This window comes from Mauremys mutica, chromosome 7 (assembly GCF_020497125.1).
Source record: "Mauremys mutica isolate MM-2020 ecotype Southern chromosome 7, ASM2049712v1, whole genome shotgun sequence".
Lineage (NCBI taxonomy): Eukaryota > Metazoa > Chordata > Testudines > Geoemydidae > Mauremys > Mauremys mutica.
This window is the reverse complement of record NC_059078.1, coordinates 127434333-127446627: the sequence shown is the minus strand read 5'-3', so window position 1 is coordinate 127446627 and position 12295 is coordinate 127434333. Positions and strand designations below refer to the sequence as shown.

The 12295-nt window shown below is 49.6% G+C and overlaps 1 protein-coding gene across 4 annotated transcripts in view; it reads left to right on the top strand.

Moving 5' to 3' along the window:
* Positions 1-12295, top strand: part of ARMH3 (armadillo like helical domain containing 3) — a 172897-nt gene that overhangs the window by 94403 nt on the left and 66199 nt on the right. The gene's annotated exons all lie outside the window — the stretch shown is intronic.

The following is a 12295-nucleotide window of genomic DNA, read 5'->3' as shown; positions in this document are numbered from 1 at the left end:
CGATTGTGGGCTTTCACTCTTGCTTGATTCCATTGCATTCATGAGACTCCAGTCGCTGCTTCTGATCCCCTGCCCGTGGTGTCAGCCTTGCCCACAGAGAGCGTCTTTGCAGAGCCCATAGCAGAGGCTTTAAGCCAGTCCCCAAGCCCCTTTTAAAACTGCAAGGGATTAAAAAGAAAAAAAAAAAAAGTAAAAATGCTTAAAGATGGTTTCAGTTGGACCCATTGAACTCTCTTTCCCCAGGGCCCAAGTCAGTCACTAGCTGATAGGGCTCGGGAGTAACTGTCCCTATGGCCACGTTAGTCCACAGCTGTAGGGGCTTCCATTGTAGCTTCAGGGTTTCTTGCTCTGAAATCTCTAATCCCTGGCCACTGCTGGAGACAGAACGCTGGGCTGGATGGCCCATGGGTCTGACCCAGGCTGCTTGGAAGATGGAAGGAGGGGAATTTAGGGTTTGACTTTTAAAATTAACAAGCACCATAAAAAAAAAAAACATCTCAGCTACCAAGGCTTGTGCCCACCAGCACCCCAGTCACTCCAGGGGTGTGGGACCCCTTTCTCCCATCTTTTGGTGTGTTTTTCTCATTGCCAATGGGGTGCTCCGTGGGGCAGGCACTGCACTGTTCTCTGTGCTTGGGAGGCACCAAACACCGCGTGGGCATCCCCGTGTAAATAATCAGTGGCATTGGCCATATTTTCCAGAAAGGGAAACTGAGGCCCAAGTCCACACTGAAAGTCAGGCGCAGAGTCAGAACTGGAACTGCCCTGAGGCATGCTGCCTTCCTGGGAAGCAGAATGTAGTGCGGTGGAGCTGTCTCAGTTCTTTGCAGTTCCCTCACAACAGATGTGTGTGTACCAGGCAAACTCTCAGGGCACATTTCAAGGAAATATGCGTTTTATGTGTCTATAAACCACCTTTAAAGGTTTCGTCTGTAAGTTTCATTTCCTCACGTAGAGGTTCCAGGAGACGTATTTTGTTCCCATCTTTACTTTTCATAAACAGATCTAAATGAAGGCTTTGTGGGCAGATAATAGTCCCTCAATGAAGCTGCAGAGCAGATAGCATTTAAAGTGTCACAAGTGTCTGCCCTTGGAGTGCGCTGGAAATGCAGAAGCGTCTCTAATCCGGGAAGGGAGTATTCATAGGTAGGAAGGATGTGGCTGCCCAGGTTTCTAGGCTTGTTCTGTAGCATGTAAACAAGCAGGTTCACTTTCCCTTCTGGGCGCCCCGTCTCTCCAACACTTATTCATTGCAACTGATCCTCTCAAGCAGCTGAAAAGATAAAAGCAAACAATTGGCAGCAACGTGATTTACTTCCCACTGCTGCCCTGGCCGGGGTATCCAGCAGCCGGCAGAGCGGGTGGATGGGGGAAACTGGCCCCACGGGTTCCTGTTTTAGCCTGCAGAGAGTTTTGTTGTTGCTCCGTGCATGCTGTTCTTCCACCTTCCCTTTCAGCTCCGATCCCTTCTGTGACACGATTTGTTGTGCCCTGCGGGAGGATGTCAGGGTGCCGGCCTCCCTCCAACTCAGTCGTCAGGTGTGCGGCTGAGGCGGCACTAATTAGAGCCCCTCTTCCTGGGCTACGGTTGTTGAGTAGGTCCTGGTAACGCAGCTGCAGTATCACGTAGAACCCTGGGATTCTTTAATCCATATTAATCTGGTGGCCGGCCTGGGTGCAGCGCAGACTGCGCTTGGGGGAGTTGATCTTCTAGCAGTTGACAGACGTTGTGTTGATGCTGCTTCAGCCTGAGCAAAGTCGTGTGGACTTGCCTGCCGACCCCGGCTGGGGTGGAGTGGTGGGTTCTGTTTTAGTCTCTGTAATTTCCCCTTGCTGCTCTGTGCTGTCTGCTGGGGCCTGCAGTGTCTGCTGGTCACACGGACTGTGTGAAAGGCAAGAGGGGCTGCGTTTCATCCGAGGAAGGCAAGACTTCCAGAGTTAGGCAGGTCTCAGCTGGGCAAAGTGGGGCACTCCTACAGCTTGGACTGCCATATCATGGAAGTTTTAGAAACTGGTTTTTACCCTTAATCCCGACCAGTGCCTTGGTGCCCGTGGGCCAGTGTCTACTGTTGGCATGTCTTGTTTAAAGAGTCTCAGTTCCTACTGTCAAGAACACACATCATGAGAGGTTCGGGTTGTTCTCTGCATACAAGCAGAGCTACGTTTTGGTCCTCATTGTGATGGCTAAAGTTAAATTACTCTCAGGATGGGAAGTTAGTGGTTGCCTAGGGATCAGTGATCATGACCTGATTGCTTTTAATAAAGGCAAATGGAGGACAGTCCCAGCCAATGATATACATACTTGGTTCTTCAAAAGGGCTCATTTCCCAAAGATGAGGAAAATTATCAGTGAAATTGATTGGGAAGAAAAATTTAGACAGAAAAATATGACTGAAAAGTGAGAGTACTTTAACTGAGTAGGTGGCCAAAAAGCCACAACTCCACAATCAAGAAAGAGGACGACTTTGGCTAAAAGCCCATCCTTGTTCATTTGGGGGAGTGAAAGCAGAGATTAGAAATAAAAAAGCCATGTCTAACATGGGGGAAAAGGGGAAATCGATATAAATGAGAAGCCATGAAGTAACTGTTAAGGTAAGCTAAAGACAGGGAAAAATCTATGGCTGGCAGAGCCAATGGCAATAAGAAGGAGTTTAAGTGTATTGGGAATTAAAGAAATCCAAGTGAAGCTATCGGCCCATTATCAGATTAAGATGGTAACATTGTTAATGATGCAGAAAAGGCAGAAATTTTTGTGATGTTTCTATTCAGCATTTGAAAAGGAGCAGGATGATGGATTGAAATCACACAAGGATGAGGAAGTACTTTTCAGTCCATTCGTTACTACGGAGAACAGTAGTGTTGGAACAGTTTTATAATGGGGGTGCTGAAGGTGGAAATAATGTATTTGGGTTGTTGCTACCACTTCAAGCCAACAGGTGCGGCAGCATCCCTGGTTCCAGCACCTATGATGGAGAATGTTAAACAACATCTGCTAGAGATAAACATTTTGAAATCTGCAGGCCCAGATAATTTTCACCCAAGAGTCTTAAAAGAGTCCCAAAACATGAGGGGGAAAGGAGTCCAGGAGAGCTGGCTGTATTTTAAAGAATCCTTATTTAGGTTGCGGGAACAAACCATCCCGATGTGTAGAAAGAATAGTAAATATGGCAGGTGATCAGCTTGGCTTAACAGTGAAATCCTTGCTGATCTTAAACACAAAAAAGAAGCTTACAAGAAGTGGAAGTTTGGACAAATGACCAGGGAGGAGTATAAAAGTATTGCTCAGGCATGCAGGAGTGAAATCAGGAAGGCCAAATCACACTTGGAGTTGCAGCTAGCAAGAGATGTTAAGAGTAACAAGAAGGGTTTCTTCAGGTATGTTAGCAACAAGAAGAAAGTCAAGGAAAGTGTGGGCCCCTTACCGAATGAGGGAGGCAACCTAGTGACAGGATGTGGAAAAAGCTAATGTACTCAATCCGTTTTTTGCCTCTGTCTTCGCAAACAAGGTCAGCTCCCAGACTGCTGCACTGGGCAGCACAGCATGGGGAGGAGGTGACCAGCCCTCTGTGGAGAAAGAGGTGGTTCAGGACTATTTAGAAAACCTGGATGAGCACAAGTCCATGGGGCTGGATGCGCTGCATCTGGGGGTGCTAAAGGAGTTGGCGGATGTGATTGCAGAGCCATTGGCCATTATCTTTGAAAACTCATGGCGATCAGGAGAGGTCCCGGATGACAGGAAAAAGGCTAATGTCCATCTTTAAAAAAGGGAAGGAGGAGGATCAGGGGAACTACAGGCCAGTCAGCCTCACCTCAGTCCCTGGAAAAATCATGGAACAGGTCCTCAAGGAATCAATTCTGAAGCACTTAGAGGAGAGGAAAGTGATCAGGAACAGTCAGCATGGATTCACCAAGGGCAAGTCATGCCTGACTAACCTAATTGCCTTCTATGACGAGATAACTGGCTCTGTGGATGAGGGGAAAGCAGTGGATGTGTTGTTCCTTGACTTTAGCAGAGCTTTTGATATGTTCTCCCACAGTATTCTTTCCGGCAAGTTAAAGAAGTATGGGCTGGATGATTGGACTGTAAGGTGGATAGAAAGCTGGCTAGATCGTCGGGCTCAACGGGTAGTGATCAATGGCTCCATGTCTAGTTGGCAGTTGGTATCAAGCGGAGTGCCCCAAGGGTCGGTCCTGGGGCCAGTTTTGTTCAATATTTTCATTAATGATCTGGAGGATGGCGTGGACTGCACCCTCAGCAAGTTTGCAGAAGACACTGGTAGATATGCTGGAGGGTAGGGATAGGATACAGAGGAACCTAGACAAATTAGTGGATTGGGCCAAAAGAAATCTGATGAGGTTCAACAAGGACAAGTGTAGAGTCCTGCACTTAGGACGGAAGAATCCCATTCACTGTTACGGACTAGAGACCGAACGGCTAGGCAGCAGTTCTGCAGACAAGGACTTAAGGGTTACAGTGGACAAGAAGCTGGATATGAGTCGACAGCCCTTGTTGCCAAGAAGGCTAATGGCATTTGGGGCTGTATATGTAGGGGCATTGCCAGCAGATCGAGGGACATGATCATTCCCCTCTATTCAACATTGGTGAGGCCTCATCTGGAGCACTGTGTCCAGTTTTGGGCCCCCACTACAAGAAGGATGTGGAAAAATTGGAAAGAGTCCAGCGGAGGGCAACAAAAATGATTAGGGGGCTGGAGCACATGACTTATGAGGAGAGGCTGAGGGAACTGGGCTTCTTTAGTCTGCAGAAGAGGAGAATGAGGGGGGATTTGATAGCAGCCTTCAACTACCTGAATGGGGGTTCCAAAGAGGATGGATCTAGACTGTTCTCAGTGTTGGCAGATGACAGAACAAGAAGCAATGATCTCAAGTTGCAGTGGGGGAGGTCTAGCTTGGATATTAGGAAACACTATTTCACTAGGAGAGTGGTGAGGCACTGGAATGGTTTCCCTAGGGAGGTGGTGGAATCTCCTTCCTTAGAGGTTTTTAAGGTCAGGCTTGACAAAGCCCTGGCTGGGATGATGTAGTTGGGGTTGGACTAGATACCTCCTGAGGTCCCTTCCAACCCTGAGATTCTATGATACACTTTCCAGTGCCTGACATCGGTCTGATCTCTGCAGGGTGTTGGAAGAGTCTCTTTGAGTTGGCCTGTCGTCCATCCCAGACCTTGTGCCTGTGACTCGTGTGTGCAATGCCAGGGCCGAGTAATGCACTGTGTGGGGACGGCTGTGAGTGTACAGTGGAATCTCACCCACACTTGTTGCTCTCTCCTGTGCCACAAAGCTTCTTGCCAACTGAGAGTAAACCAACGTTTGGAAAAGGCAGCCTAGCGTCAGGGTCTGGAGGCTCAGGCCGGCTTAGTGGAGTACATGCTCAATCGGTGGTGGATTACACTGTTGTGTATGGGTTTGTTGGTGTCAGGCACAAGTGGTTGAATTGTATTGGTTTTCCAATATGTCACTGCTGCATTGATTGGCTGAAATAAGAAACCCCAGTAGCTAGTGGATGGAAAACTGACCTTCACACCTATGAGGAAATAAGCAACTTTCAAGGCAAGTGATTTTTTTGAGGCTAACGAGCCCCTTTATGTTAACATCTTGGAGATTTGCATTTAATGAGGATTTTATTACGGCCGAGTTCAAAGGGGACATCCTGAGATTGCTCGCACAATGAGAGAGGTGGTGGCTGAATCATTGTACTCTGTTAATAGACTTTCTCCTAATCAGTAATTTTCTCAAGGTGAATAAATAGATTAACCCAATGATTAATAGACTGAACTTCCCCATTATCCGTAATGCAGTCACATCATCATTGGTTTTAAAGTCATTTTATTTTTCACTGAAACGGTTTTAAAATGGGGACTGTCGGCAGCAGGTAGCGAGGTGTAGTAGATCTTTTGATTCATGTCTTATGTGATTGTATTTGTGCTGGTAGAACCCATCTCGGCTTGGGCATTCTGACTCTAGCAGTCTCATTCCATGGTAGCTGCCCTTGGCGGGACTTTTCCTTTGTGCGGAAGGCACCGCTGGTTCTGCGGCTGCTGTCTGAGCCCTCACAGGAGATGTTTGTGGGGCAGCGGAGTATGCAGAACATTGCTTGGGCATACAGAATGGATATGCTGCCCATCAGTCTGTGTGAGCAGCCAGACTCTGTGTGAATAGCTTAGATGTAAGTTTGAGATGTGATGCTGTTTGCATTAGCATAGGCCTATGCCCCAGCTCTCAAACGACAACCCCTGGCCATCTTTTGGTGCTCCACAGAATGAACTCAAGAGCCGGGGACTGGAGTGCTGGGCGAGGCAGCAGGTAATCGGAGTTCTCTTCTCTCCTCTCTGGGGGAATATGGAGTTTACACACTTTTAGGTACAAAACTATTAATGTAATTAAAGAACAATGTAATTGTTAAGTTGGTCTGTGACTGACTGCCAAAACCACATTGTAATGGCACTTCTCGTGTTCGCCTCCAATGTCATCATAGCCTAAACCCAGTTCAAAATGAGGGCACGTCTGCACCCTCTTAGTACCTACCTTACCACTGCCTGGCCTGCAACGCCGGAAAGGTCACCTTACCCGCTTCTTTTTTCACCACTCCCCCACCGGAGGAGGGGCCATAGGGATTCCTTAGAAAGCTGCCGCCTGTCTGGCACACAGCTGTGTTATGCGCGGTACAGCAAGGAGTTGGTATCTCAAAGTGGGGCGAGACCTGCTCGTGGTCTAGGAGTCTTGTAATGAATGGCTGTAGGGTTTACACAGGTGCCAGGCCGTGGGAGGCCTGGGGAGACGTTGTGCTTCTGTGCAGATCACAGGGAGCTTCACTCAGCTCAAGAGTGCAGTGAGGGGTCCGTGGTGAGCAGCAGATGAGTAAAGATGGAGGACGAGCTTTGGACTGATTTGATGGGAACTCGAATAGCCAAGGGAAGTGTTAAGAAATAGAAATTTACCCTAGTGCTACCCTCAAGCACTAACTGAGCAGTTGAAGAGGCAGTGGGAGCTTGCTTGGCTGAAACGGCGTTAGGGGATTGTCATAAACAGATGGTTACGGTCTCTTTTACCTGTAAAGGGTTAACAAGCTCAGTAACCTGACGGACACCTGACCAGAGGACCAATCAAGGGACAAGATAATTTCAAATCTCTGTGGAGGGAAGTCTTTGTTTGTGTTCTTTGTTTTGGGGGTTGTTCTCTCTTTGGATCTAAGAGGGGCCAGACGTATATCCAGGCTCTCCAAGCTTCCTGAAGTATTTTCTTCTATTCAGTATAGTGAGTATTAGAAAGGCGGATTAGTCTTCTAATTAATTCCTGTATTTGCAAATGTGTGTTTGCTGGAACCCTATTTTATTTTATTTTTTGTTTGCTGTACTTGTACTTAGGCTAGAGTTTCTCTAGTTTTTATAAGCTGTACCCTGTAAACTTCCATCCTGATTTTACAGAGAGAGTTTTTTACCTTTTTTCTTTTTTTTAATTAAAAGCTTTTCTTTTTAAGAACCTGTTTGATTTTTCCCTTGTTTGAAACCTCAGGGGATTAGTTTGACTCACCAGGGACAGGTGGGGGGAAAGAAAAAAGTGGGGGGAGAGGTGAATCCTCCTTGTTTAGATTCAAGGAGTTGAATCAAGGTAATCTCTCCCAACGACTAGGGGAGGGGGAAGAAGGTGAGGGAATGGTTTATTTCCCTTTGTGTTAAGATCCAAGGAGTTTGGATCTGCGTTCCCCAGGGAAAGGTTTGGGGGAACAGAGAGTGTGCCAGACACTGAAACCTGGCTGGTGGCAGCAAGAACCAGATCTAAGCTAGGATTTAAGCTTAGAAGGATCCATGCAGGTCCCCATCTTTTGGACGCTAAAGTTCAAAGTGGGGAATAAACCTATGACAGGGATCAAGTGACCAAAGTGGCTGGCTGTACAGTGTGGTACTGGCTAGTGCCTCTCAGATCCTCTTCCCTTCCGTTGTGATAGTCAGAGCCCCACAGTGGTGGGCGAACGTAGCCAGGCCTAGGTGGAAGGACAGTTAGATGTTGTGCAGCCAGGCCTCTGGCTGGCAGTGGGAGGAGTTGCGTGTGCTCTGCTCTGACATTCAGGCTGTCTCGGGTTACTCTCTAGGTCTGTTGGTGTTGATTGGGCTGCCCAATTGTAAATGCTGCGAGTGACAGAATGATGACTCAATTAAACTGCTCACTGAGGCATGTTTTAAGAGTAATGACCTTTGGCCTGCTGCCACTGCTAATCAAACCTGGATGATCTTGTGTTACAAGATAGCAAAAGGCCTTTAACTAACTAAAACAATTACTCCTGGTGCCATTGGTAGTTTGCTTTCAAATCCTCACTCTGTTATTGCCACGGTTACAGCTGGGATCGTTACCGAAATGCAGTCTGGTAAGAGTGCTCCCAGGAGTGAGCTAGCAAATGTCTTTTCTCCAATAGACGCTGCCCTGTGTCATGCAGACCCCTGTTAGCAAGACACCAGGCTGGAGGAGAGGAAAGAATTTTCCAAGCTGCTCGGAATAGAGCTTTTTTAATATGGTGCGTTAAAATCCCTTTGCACCGACTTTAATTAAGCTGCATGACTCCCGCGAGAGGTAGCGATGTGCAATAATCCTTCTTTTCCAGATGGGTACCGTGAGGTGCAGAGATAGCGACTCACTCAAGTGGGGGCATATTCTAGGAGTAGAACCCAGGAGTCCTGGACTTTTGGTCTACTCTACGCATTAGGCCGCTGTTGGGGGACGGGTTGGAAGATCTCTTCTTGAGTATCGTATCTTCTGCAGTCTTTGTTGTGAGGGACTTTGACATGGAAAAGCGGAGCTTAGACGCTGTGGTGACTGTGGCAAGAGAGGATCTTGGTCCCTCTGAGTTTATCTGTTCTTGCTGCTCATTCTCCACCTGACCTCACAGGTCCCTATTAGTGAAATCTTGGAGCCCTCTGCAGCAGCTAATTCTGATGTAAACAGGATTCTGGCATTAGCTGGGGATGGAGCAGTAGGAGTAAATGGAATCAGAGGAGCAAAGATCCTGTTTTCCCTGCCAGCATGGCTACTCATCTAAAGCAAGAAACGAGCATCACTGACTACACATGGGCTCTTCCAGTTTTCCATGGAGTCACCATCTGTTCTTCCAGCTACTTTTTCACTAGATTCTTGTCGTTTGTCCCTTCTCCTTGGGTATAACTCTCCCACAGAGGCAGCTGAAAATCACACCAGTTCATAACACTTGTGTTGGTTTCCATTTGTTGCTCTATAATTAGTTGACTCACCTTGATTGGTTTCTCTTAGGGAGCATGAGCCAGAGTCATTCTGCCTGGGTTTTCCTTCACCCTTCCTCGTTCATGCAGCAGCTTAAGTCAAATGCCGTCGCTAATGGCATTGGCCCAGTTCCAGGAATAGGGCTTGTTAGTTGAGGGGCATTCTGGGTCCAGTTCCACCCGCACAGAAAGGACAATGCAGCTCCCATCATGTGCAGATCAGGTAGGAAGCCGTCCAGTTTCACCCAGCCACTTGGGGTTGCTCTACACTTGAACTGTGCTGGCATAGCTGTCGGCTGGGGTGTGACTTTGACGATTCGGCGCTGCTGGCAGAGGCCCTAGTGTAAATGCAGTTACACTGGCACACGAGTCCTTTGGATGTACAGCTTACTTCGCTTGGGGAACTGGTGTATCCGTTCTACAGGCAAAAGGACTCTCTTGCTGATATAACCTGCATCCACACTTCGGGAGGGGGGGTAGTGGTGTCATTGTACCAGCTGATCAGTGTAGACCAGGCCTAACTCCCTCTGCCCCGGCGCTGTCCCAGGTGGCCTCTGAAGGAGCATGGCAACGTAGGAGGCTGCCATGGGTGCACCGAGGCTGTTGGCTCTGGTTTTCTGCCAGCTCCAGTGCTGCTGTTCTTCTTTTAATGGCTTTGTTGGGTTAATTCTTTTAGGGGGTTTTGCCTCTTGGACAAATGGAGGCTTGTGGAGCTAGCCGAGGTGCTGACTGGGCTGGCTTGTGCCGCAGGGGAGTGCATCCCGACGATGTGGCTGTGACTCCCCCTTTTATAGGGGAACGCAGCCGCAAACACCTGTTGGTTCACCTGGCAATCCTGTTGCCCCAGTTACCCTCCCTCTCATCTCCCCACGGCTGCAGTAAGCCGACTCGGGGCATGTAGGCCCACTCAAAGGTGGGCAGGAGCACTTTGCTCCTGGGTCACTGCCTGCTTCAGCCAGGCTTTCTGGGCTTCTCTTCTTTGCCTGTAATTGGAGGAGCCCCTTCCCCTCTCCCCACTCAGAAAGGCAGGGCTGGGGAGGGTGATTTCCAAGCAGACCCATCCCTGCTGCCTGCCCTCTTCGGTGAGGGCCCGTTCTGCTCAGGGGAGAGTAGGGCCCCTCTGCAGCAGAACTGCACCAGTCAGCTGCTTGGGAATCTCTTCCTATATTCAGCAAAGATGCCAGCCTGGCTGCGTGGGCCTTAGCAGACAAGTATTCACCTACCGAGCTCTTTACCTTCCAGTGAACCTTTCTGTTCTCCGGCCCCCCTGCCTGGTCCCCTTCCTCCGGGCCCCCCCGCCTGGTCCCCTTCCTCCGGGCCCCCCCGCCTGGTCCCCTTCCTCCGGCCCCCCCTGCCTGGTCCCCTTCCTCCGGCCCCCCCTGCCTGGTCCCCTTCCTCCGGGCCCCCCCGCCTGGTCCCCATCCTCCGGCTCCCCCTGCCTGGTCCCCATCCTCCGGCCCCCCCTGCCTGGTCCCCTTCCTCCGGCCCCCCCTGCCTGGTCCCCGTCCTCCGGGCCCCCCTGCCTGGTCCCCTTCCTCCGGCCCCCCCCGCCTGGTCCCCTTCCCCCTGAAGGTGGTAACAGTTTGTGAGGTTTGGGCAGAATCTGCTTAGCTCATGTTTTTGCATCCCTGCCCTGGTACTTGAGGGCCTGCTGTGCAGATCCATCTGCTCTGCACCATGGCAGCAGGGCGGGTCAGAGGGCAGTCCTGAGCGGCGAGTCCTTCCTGCACACCGGCTCCAGTGGTGCAGACACCTGCCCTGCAGTTGTGTTGATTAAGCTGCTCATTACTTGTGTGTTCCAACTGGAAAGTTAACGCCTGGCACAAAGCTTCAGATGTGGAAGTCACTGGGAGCAGCTTCTGTGGGCAGAGAGGGTGGAGGGTGGCTGAAGGAGGGGGAAGTATTTCTCAGTGCGATTAGGGTGACCGCCTGACCCATCTGGCCTGCAGAAGTGTGTTAGCAGGGGAGAGCTCCCTCTCTTTCTTTGCTGGCTCAATGCTGCCTTTGTCAAGAAACACACACATTGCACATTAGCAGTGGCTGGGTTTTTGGGCAGTAGTGGTGAATAGTTCCAAGCCACTGGACGATTCCCTTCTAGCTTCAGCCGGGTTTGCAGAAAATCACCTTTTTGGAGCTAACCTGCTTGACTAGCCTGCATGTGCACTGTGTGCCAGTCCTGGGTGCTGTCTGGGATAGCGTTCCAGCCGTTTGGCTCTCTGCTTGGTATGGGAATGTGCTAATGGCCTCGTTGGTTTAAGTTTGCGGCTAATGGCCGAGTAACACACCCGCAGGGGATGCCTTAATGGGCACACTGAGGTCCTCTTTAAAGCCGCTCCATCTGCCTAGTCTGAGGTGACTTGGGGCTCTTCCTGGCTGTTGTTACTGGTTAGGTGTGAAGGCCAGAGAGTCAGAGGTGCGCTCGACATGTAACCACTAATAAAAGATGTGAATCTTCCAAAGCCAGGATGTGTTTTCACCAGCAGGTTTCCCACAACTTAAGGTTGTTGTTCAATGTCAAAGACAACCAAAAACACAAGGCTTCGGGTTTCTTGTTTTTCTCAGCAAGGTCCTAGTAACTAGCTCTGTGGGATTGTGGATGGCCTCGCTCCAGTTCCTAGTTGACAAGCGTCACCCTCATTCTTGACCCCTTTGTTGGTAGAGAAACAGCCTAGCAGAGAAGCCAGGAATATGGAGCCTGTGACTGGCCTCCTCGGCCCCTAGTGTTGTGTGACAATGCTGTTCTGGCGGGACCCAACTGAGAGTATCAATTCAGGACAAATCGCTTAAAACAGGGCAGTTACAGCCCTAGGCTGGGGTTTTTCCATCTCTAAGGCAAACCAAACCAGCCAGACAAAGAGGACTTTGGTCTCACCCCACTGGCTAACCACAAGTCACACAAGCAATTCCCTTAGACACTCCAGTTTCCCAGTATCACCACCAGTCCCACTCGTCCTGGGGATGAATGGTTATGAAAACCAACACCCCAGTAAAAGAAAAAAGGTTCTCTCGTGTGACAAAGTGGGACTGTTCGTACTGGGGGCTGGGAAT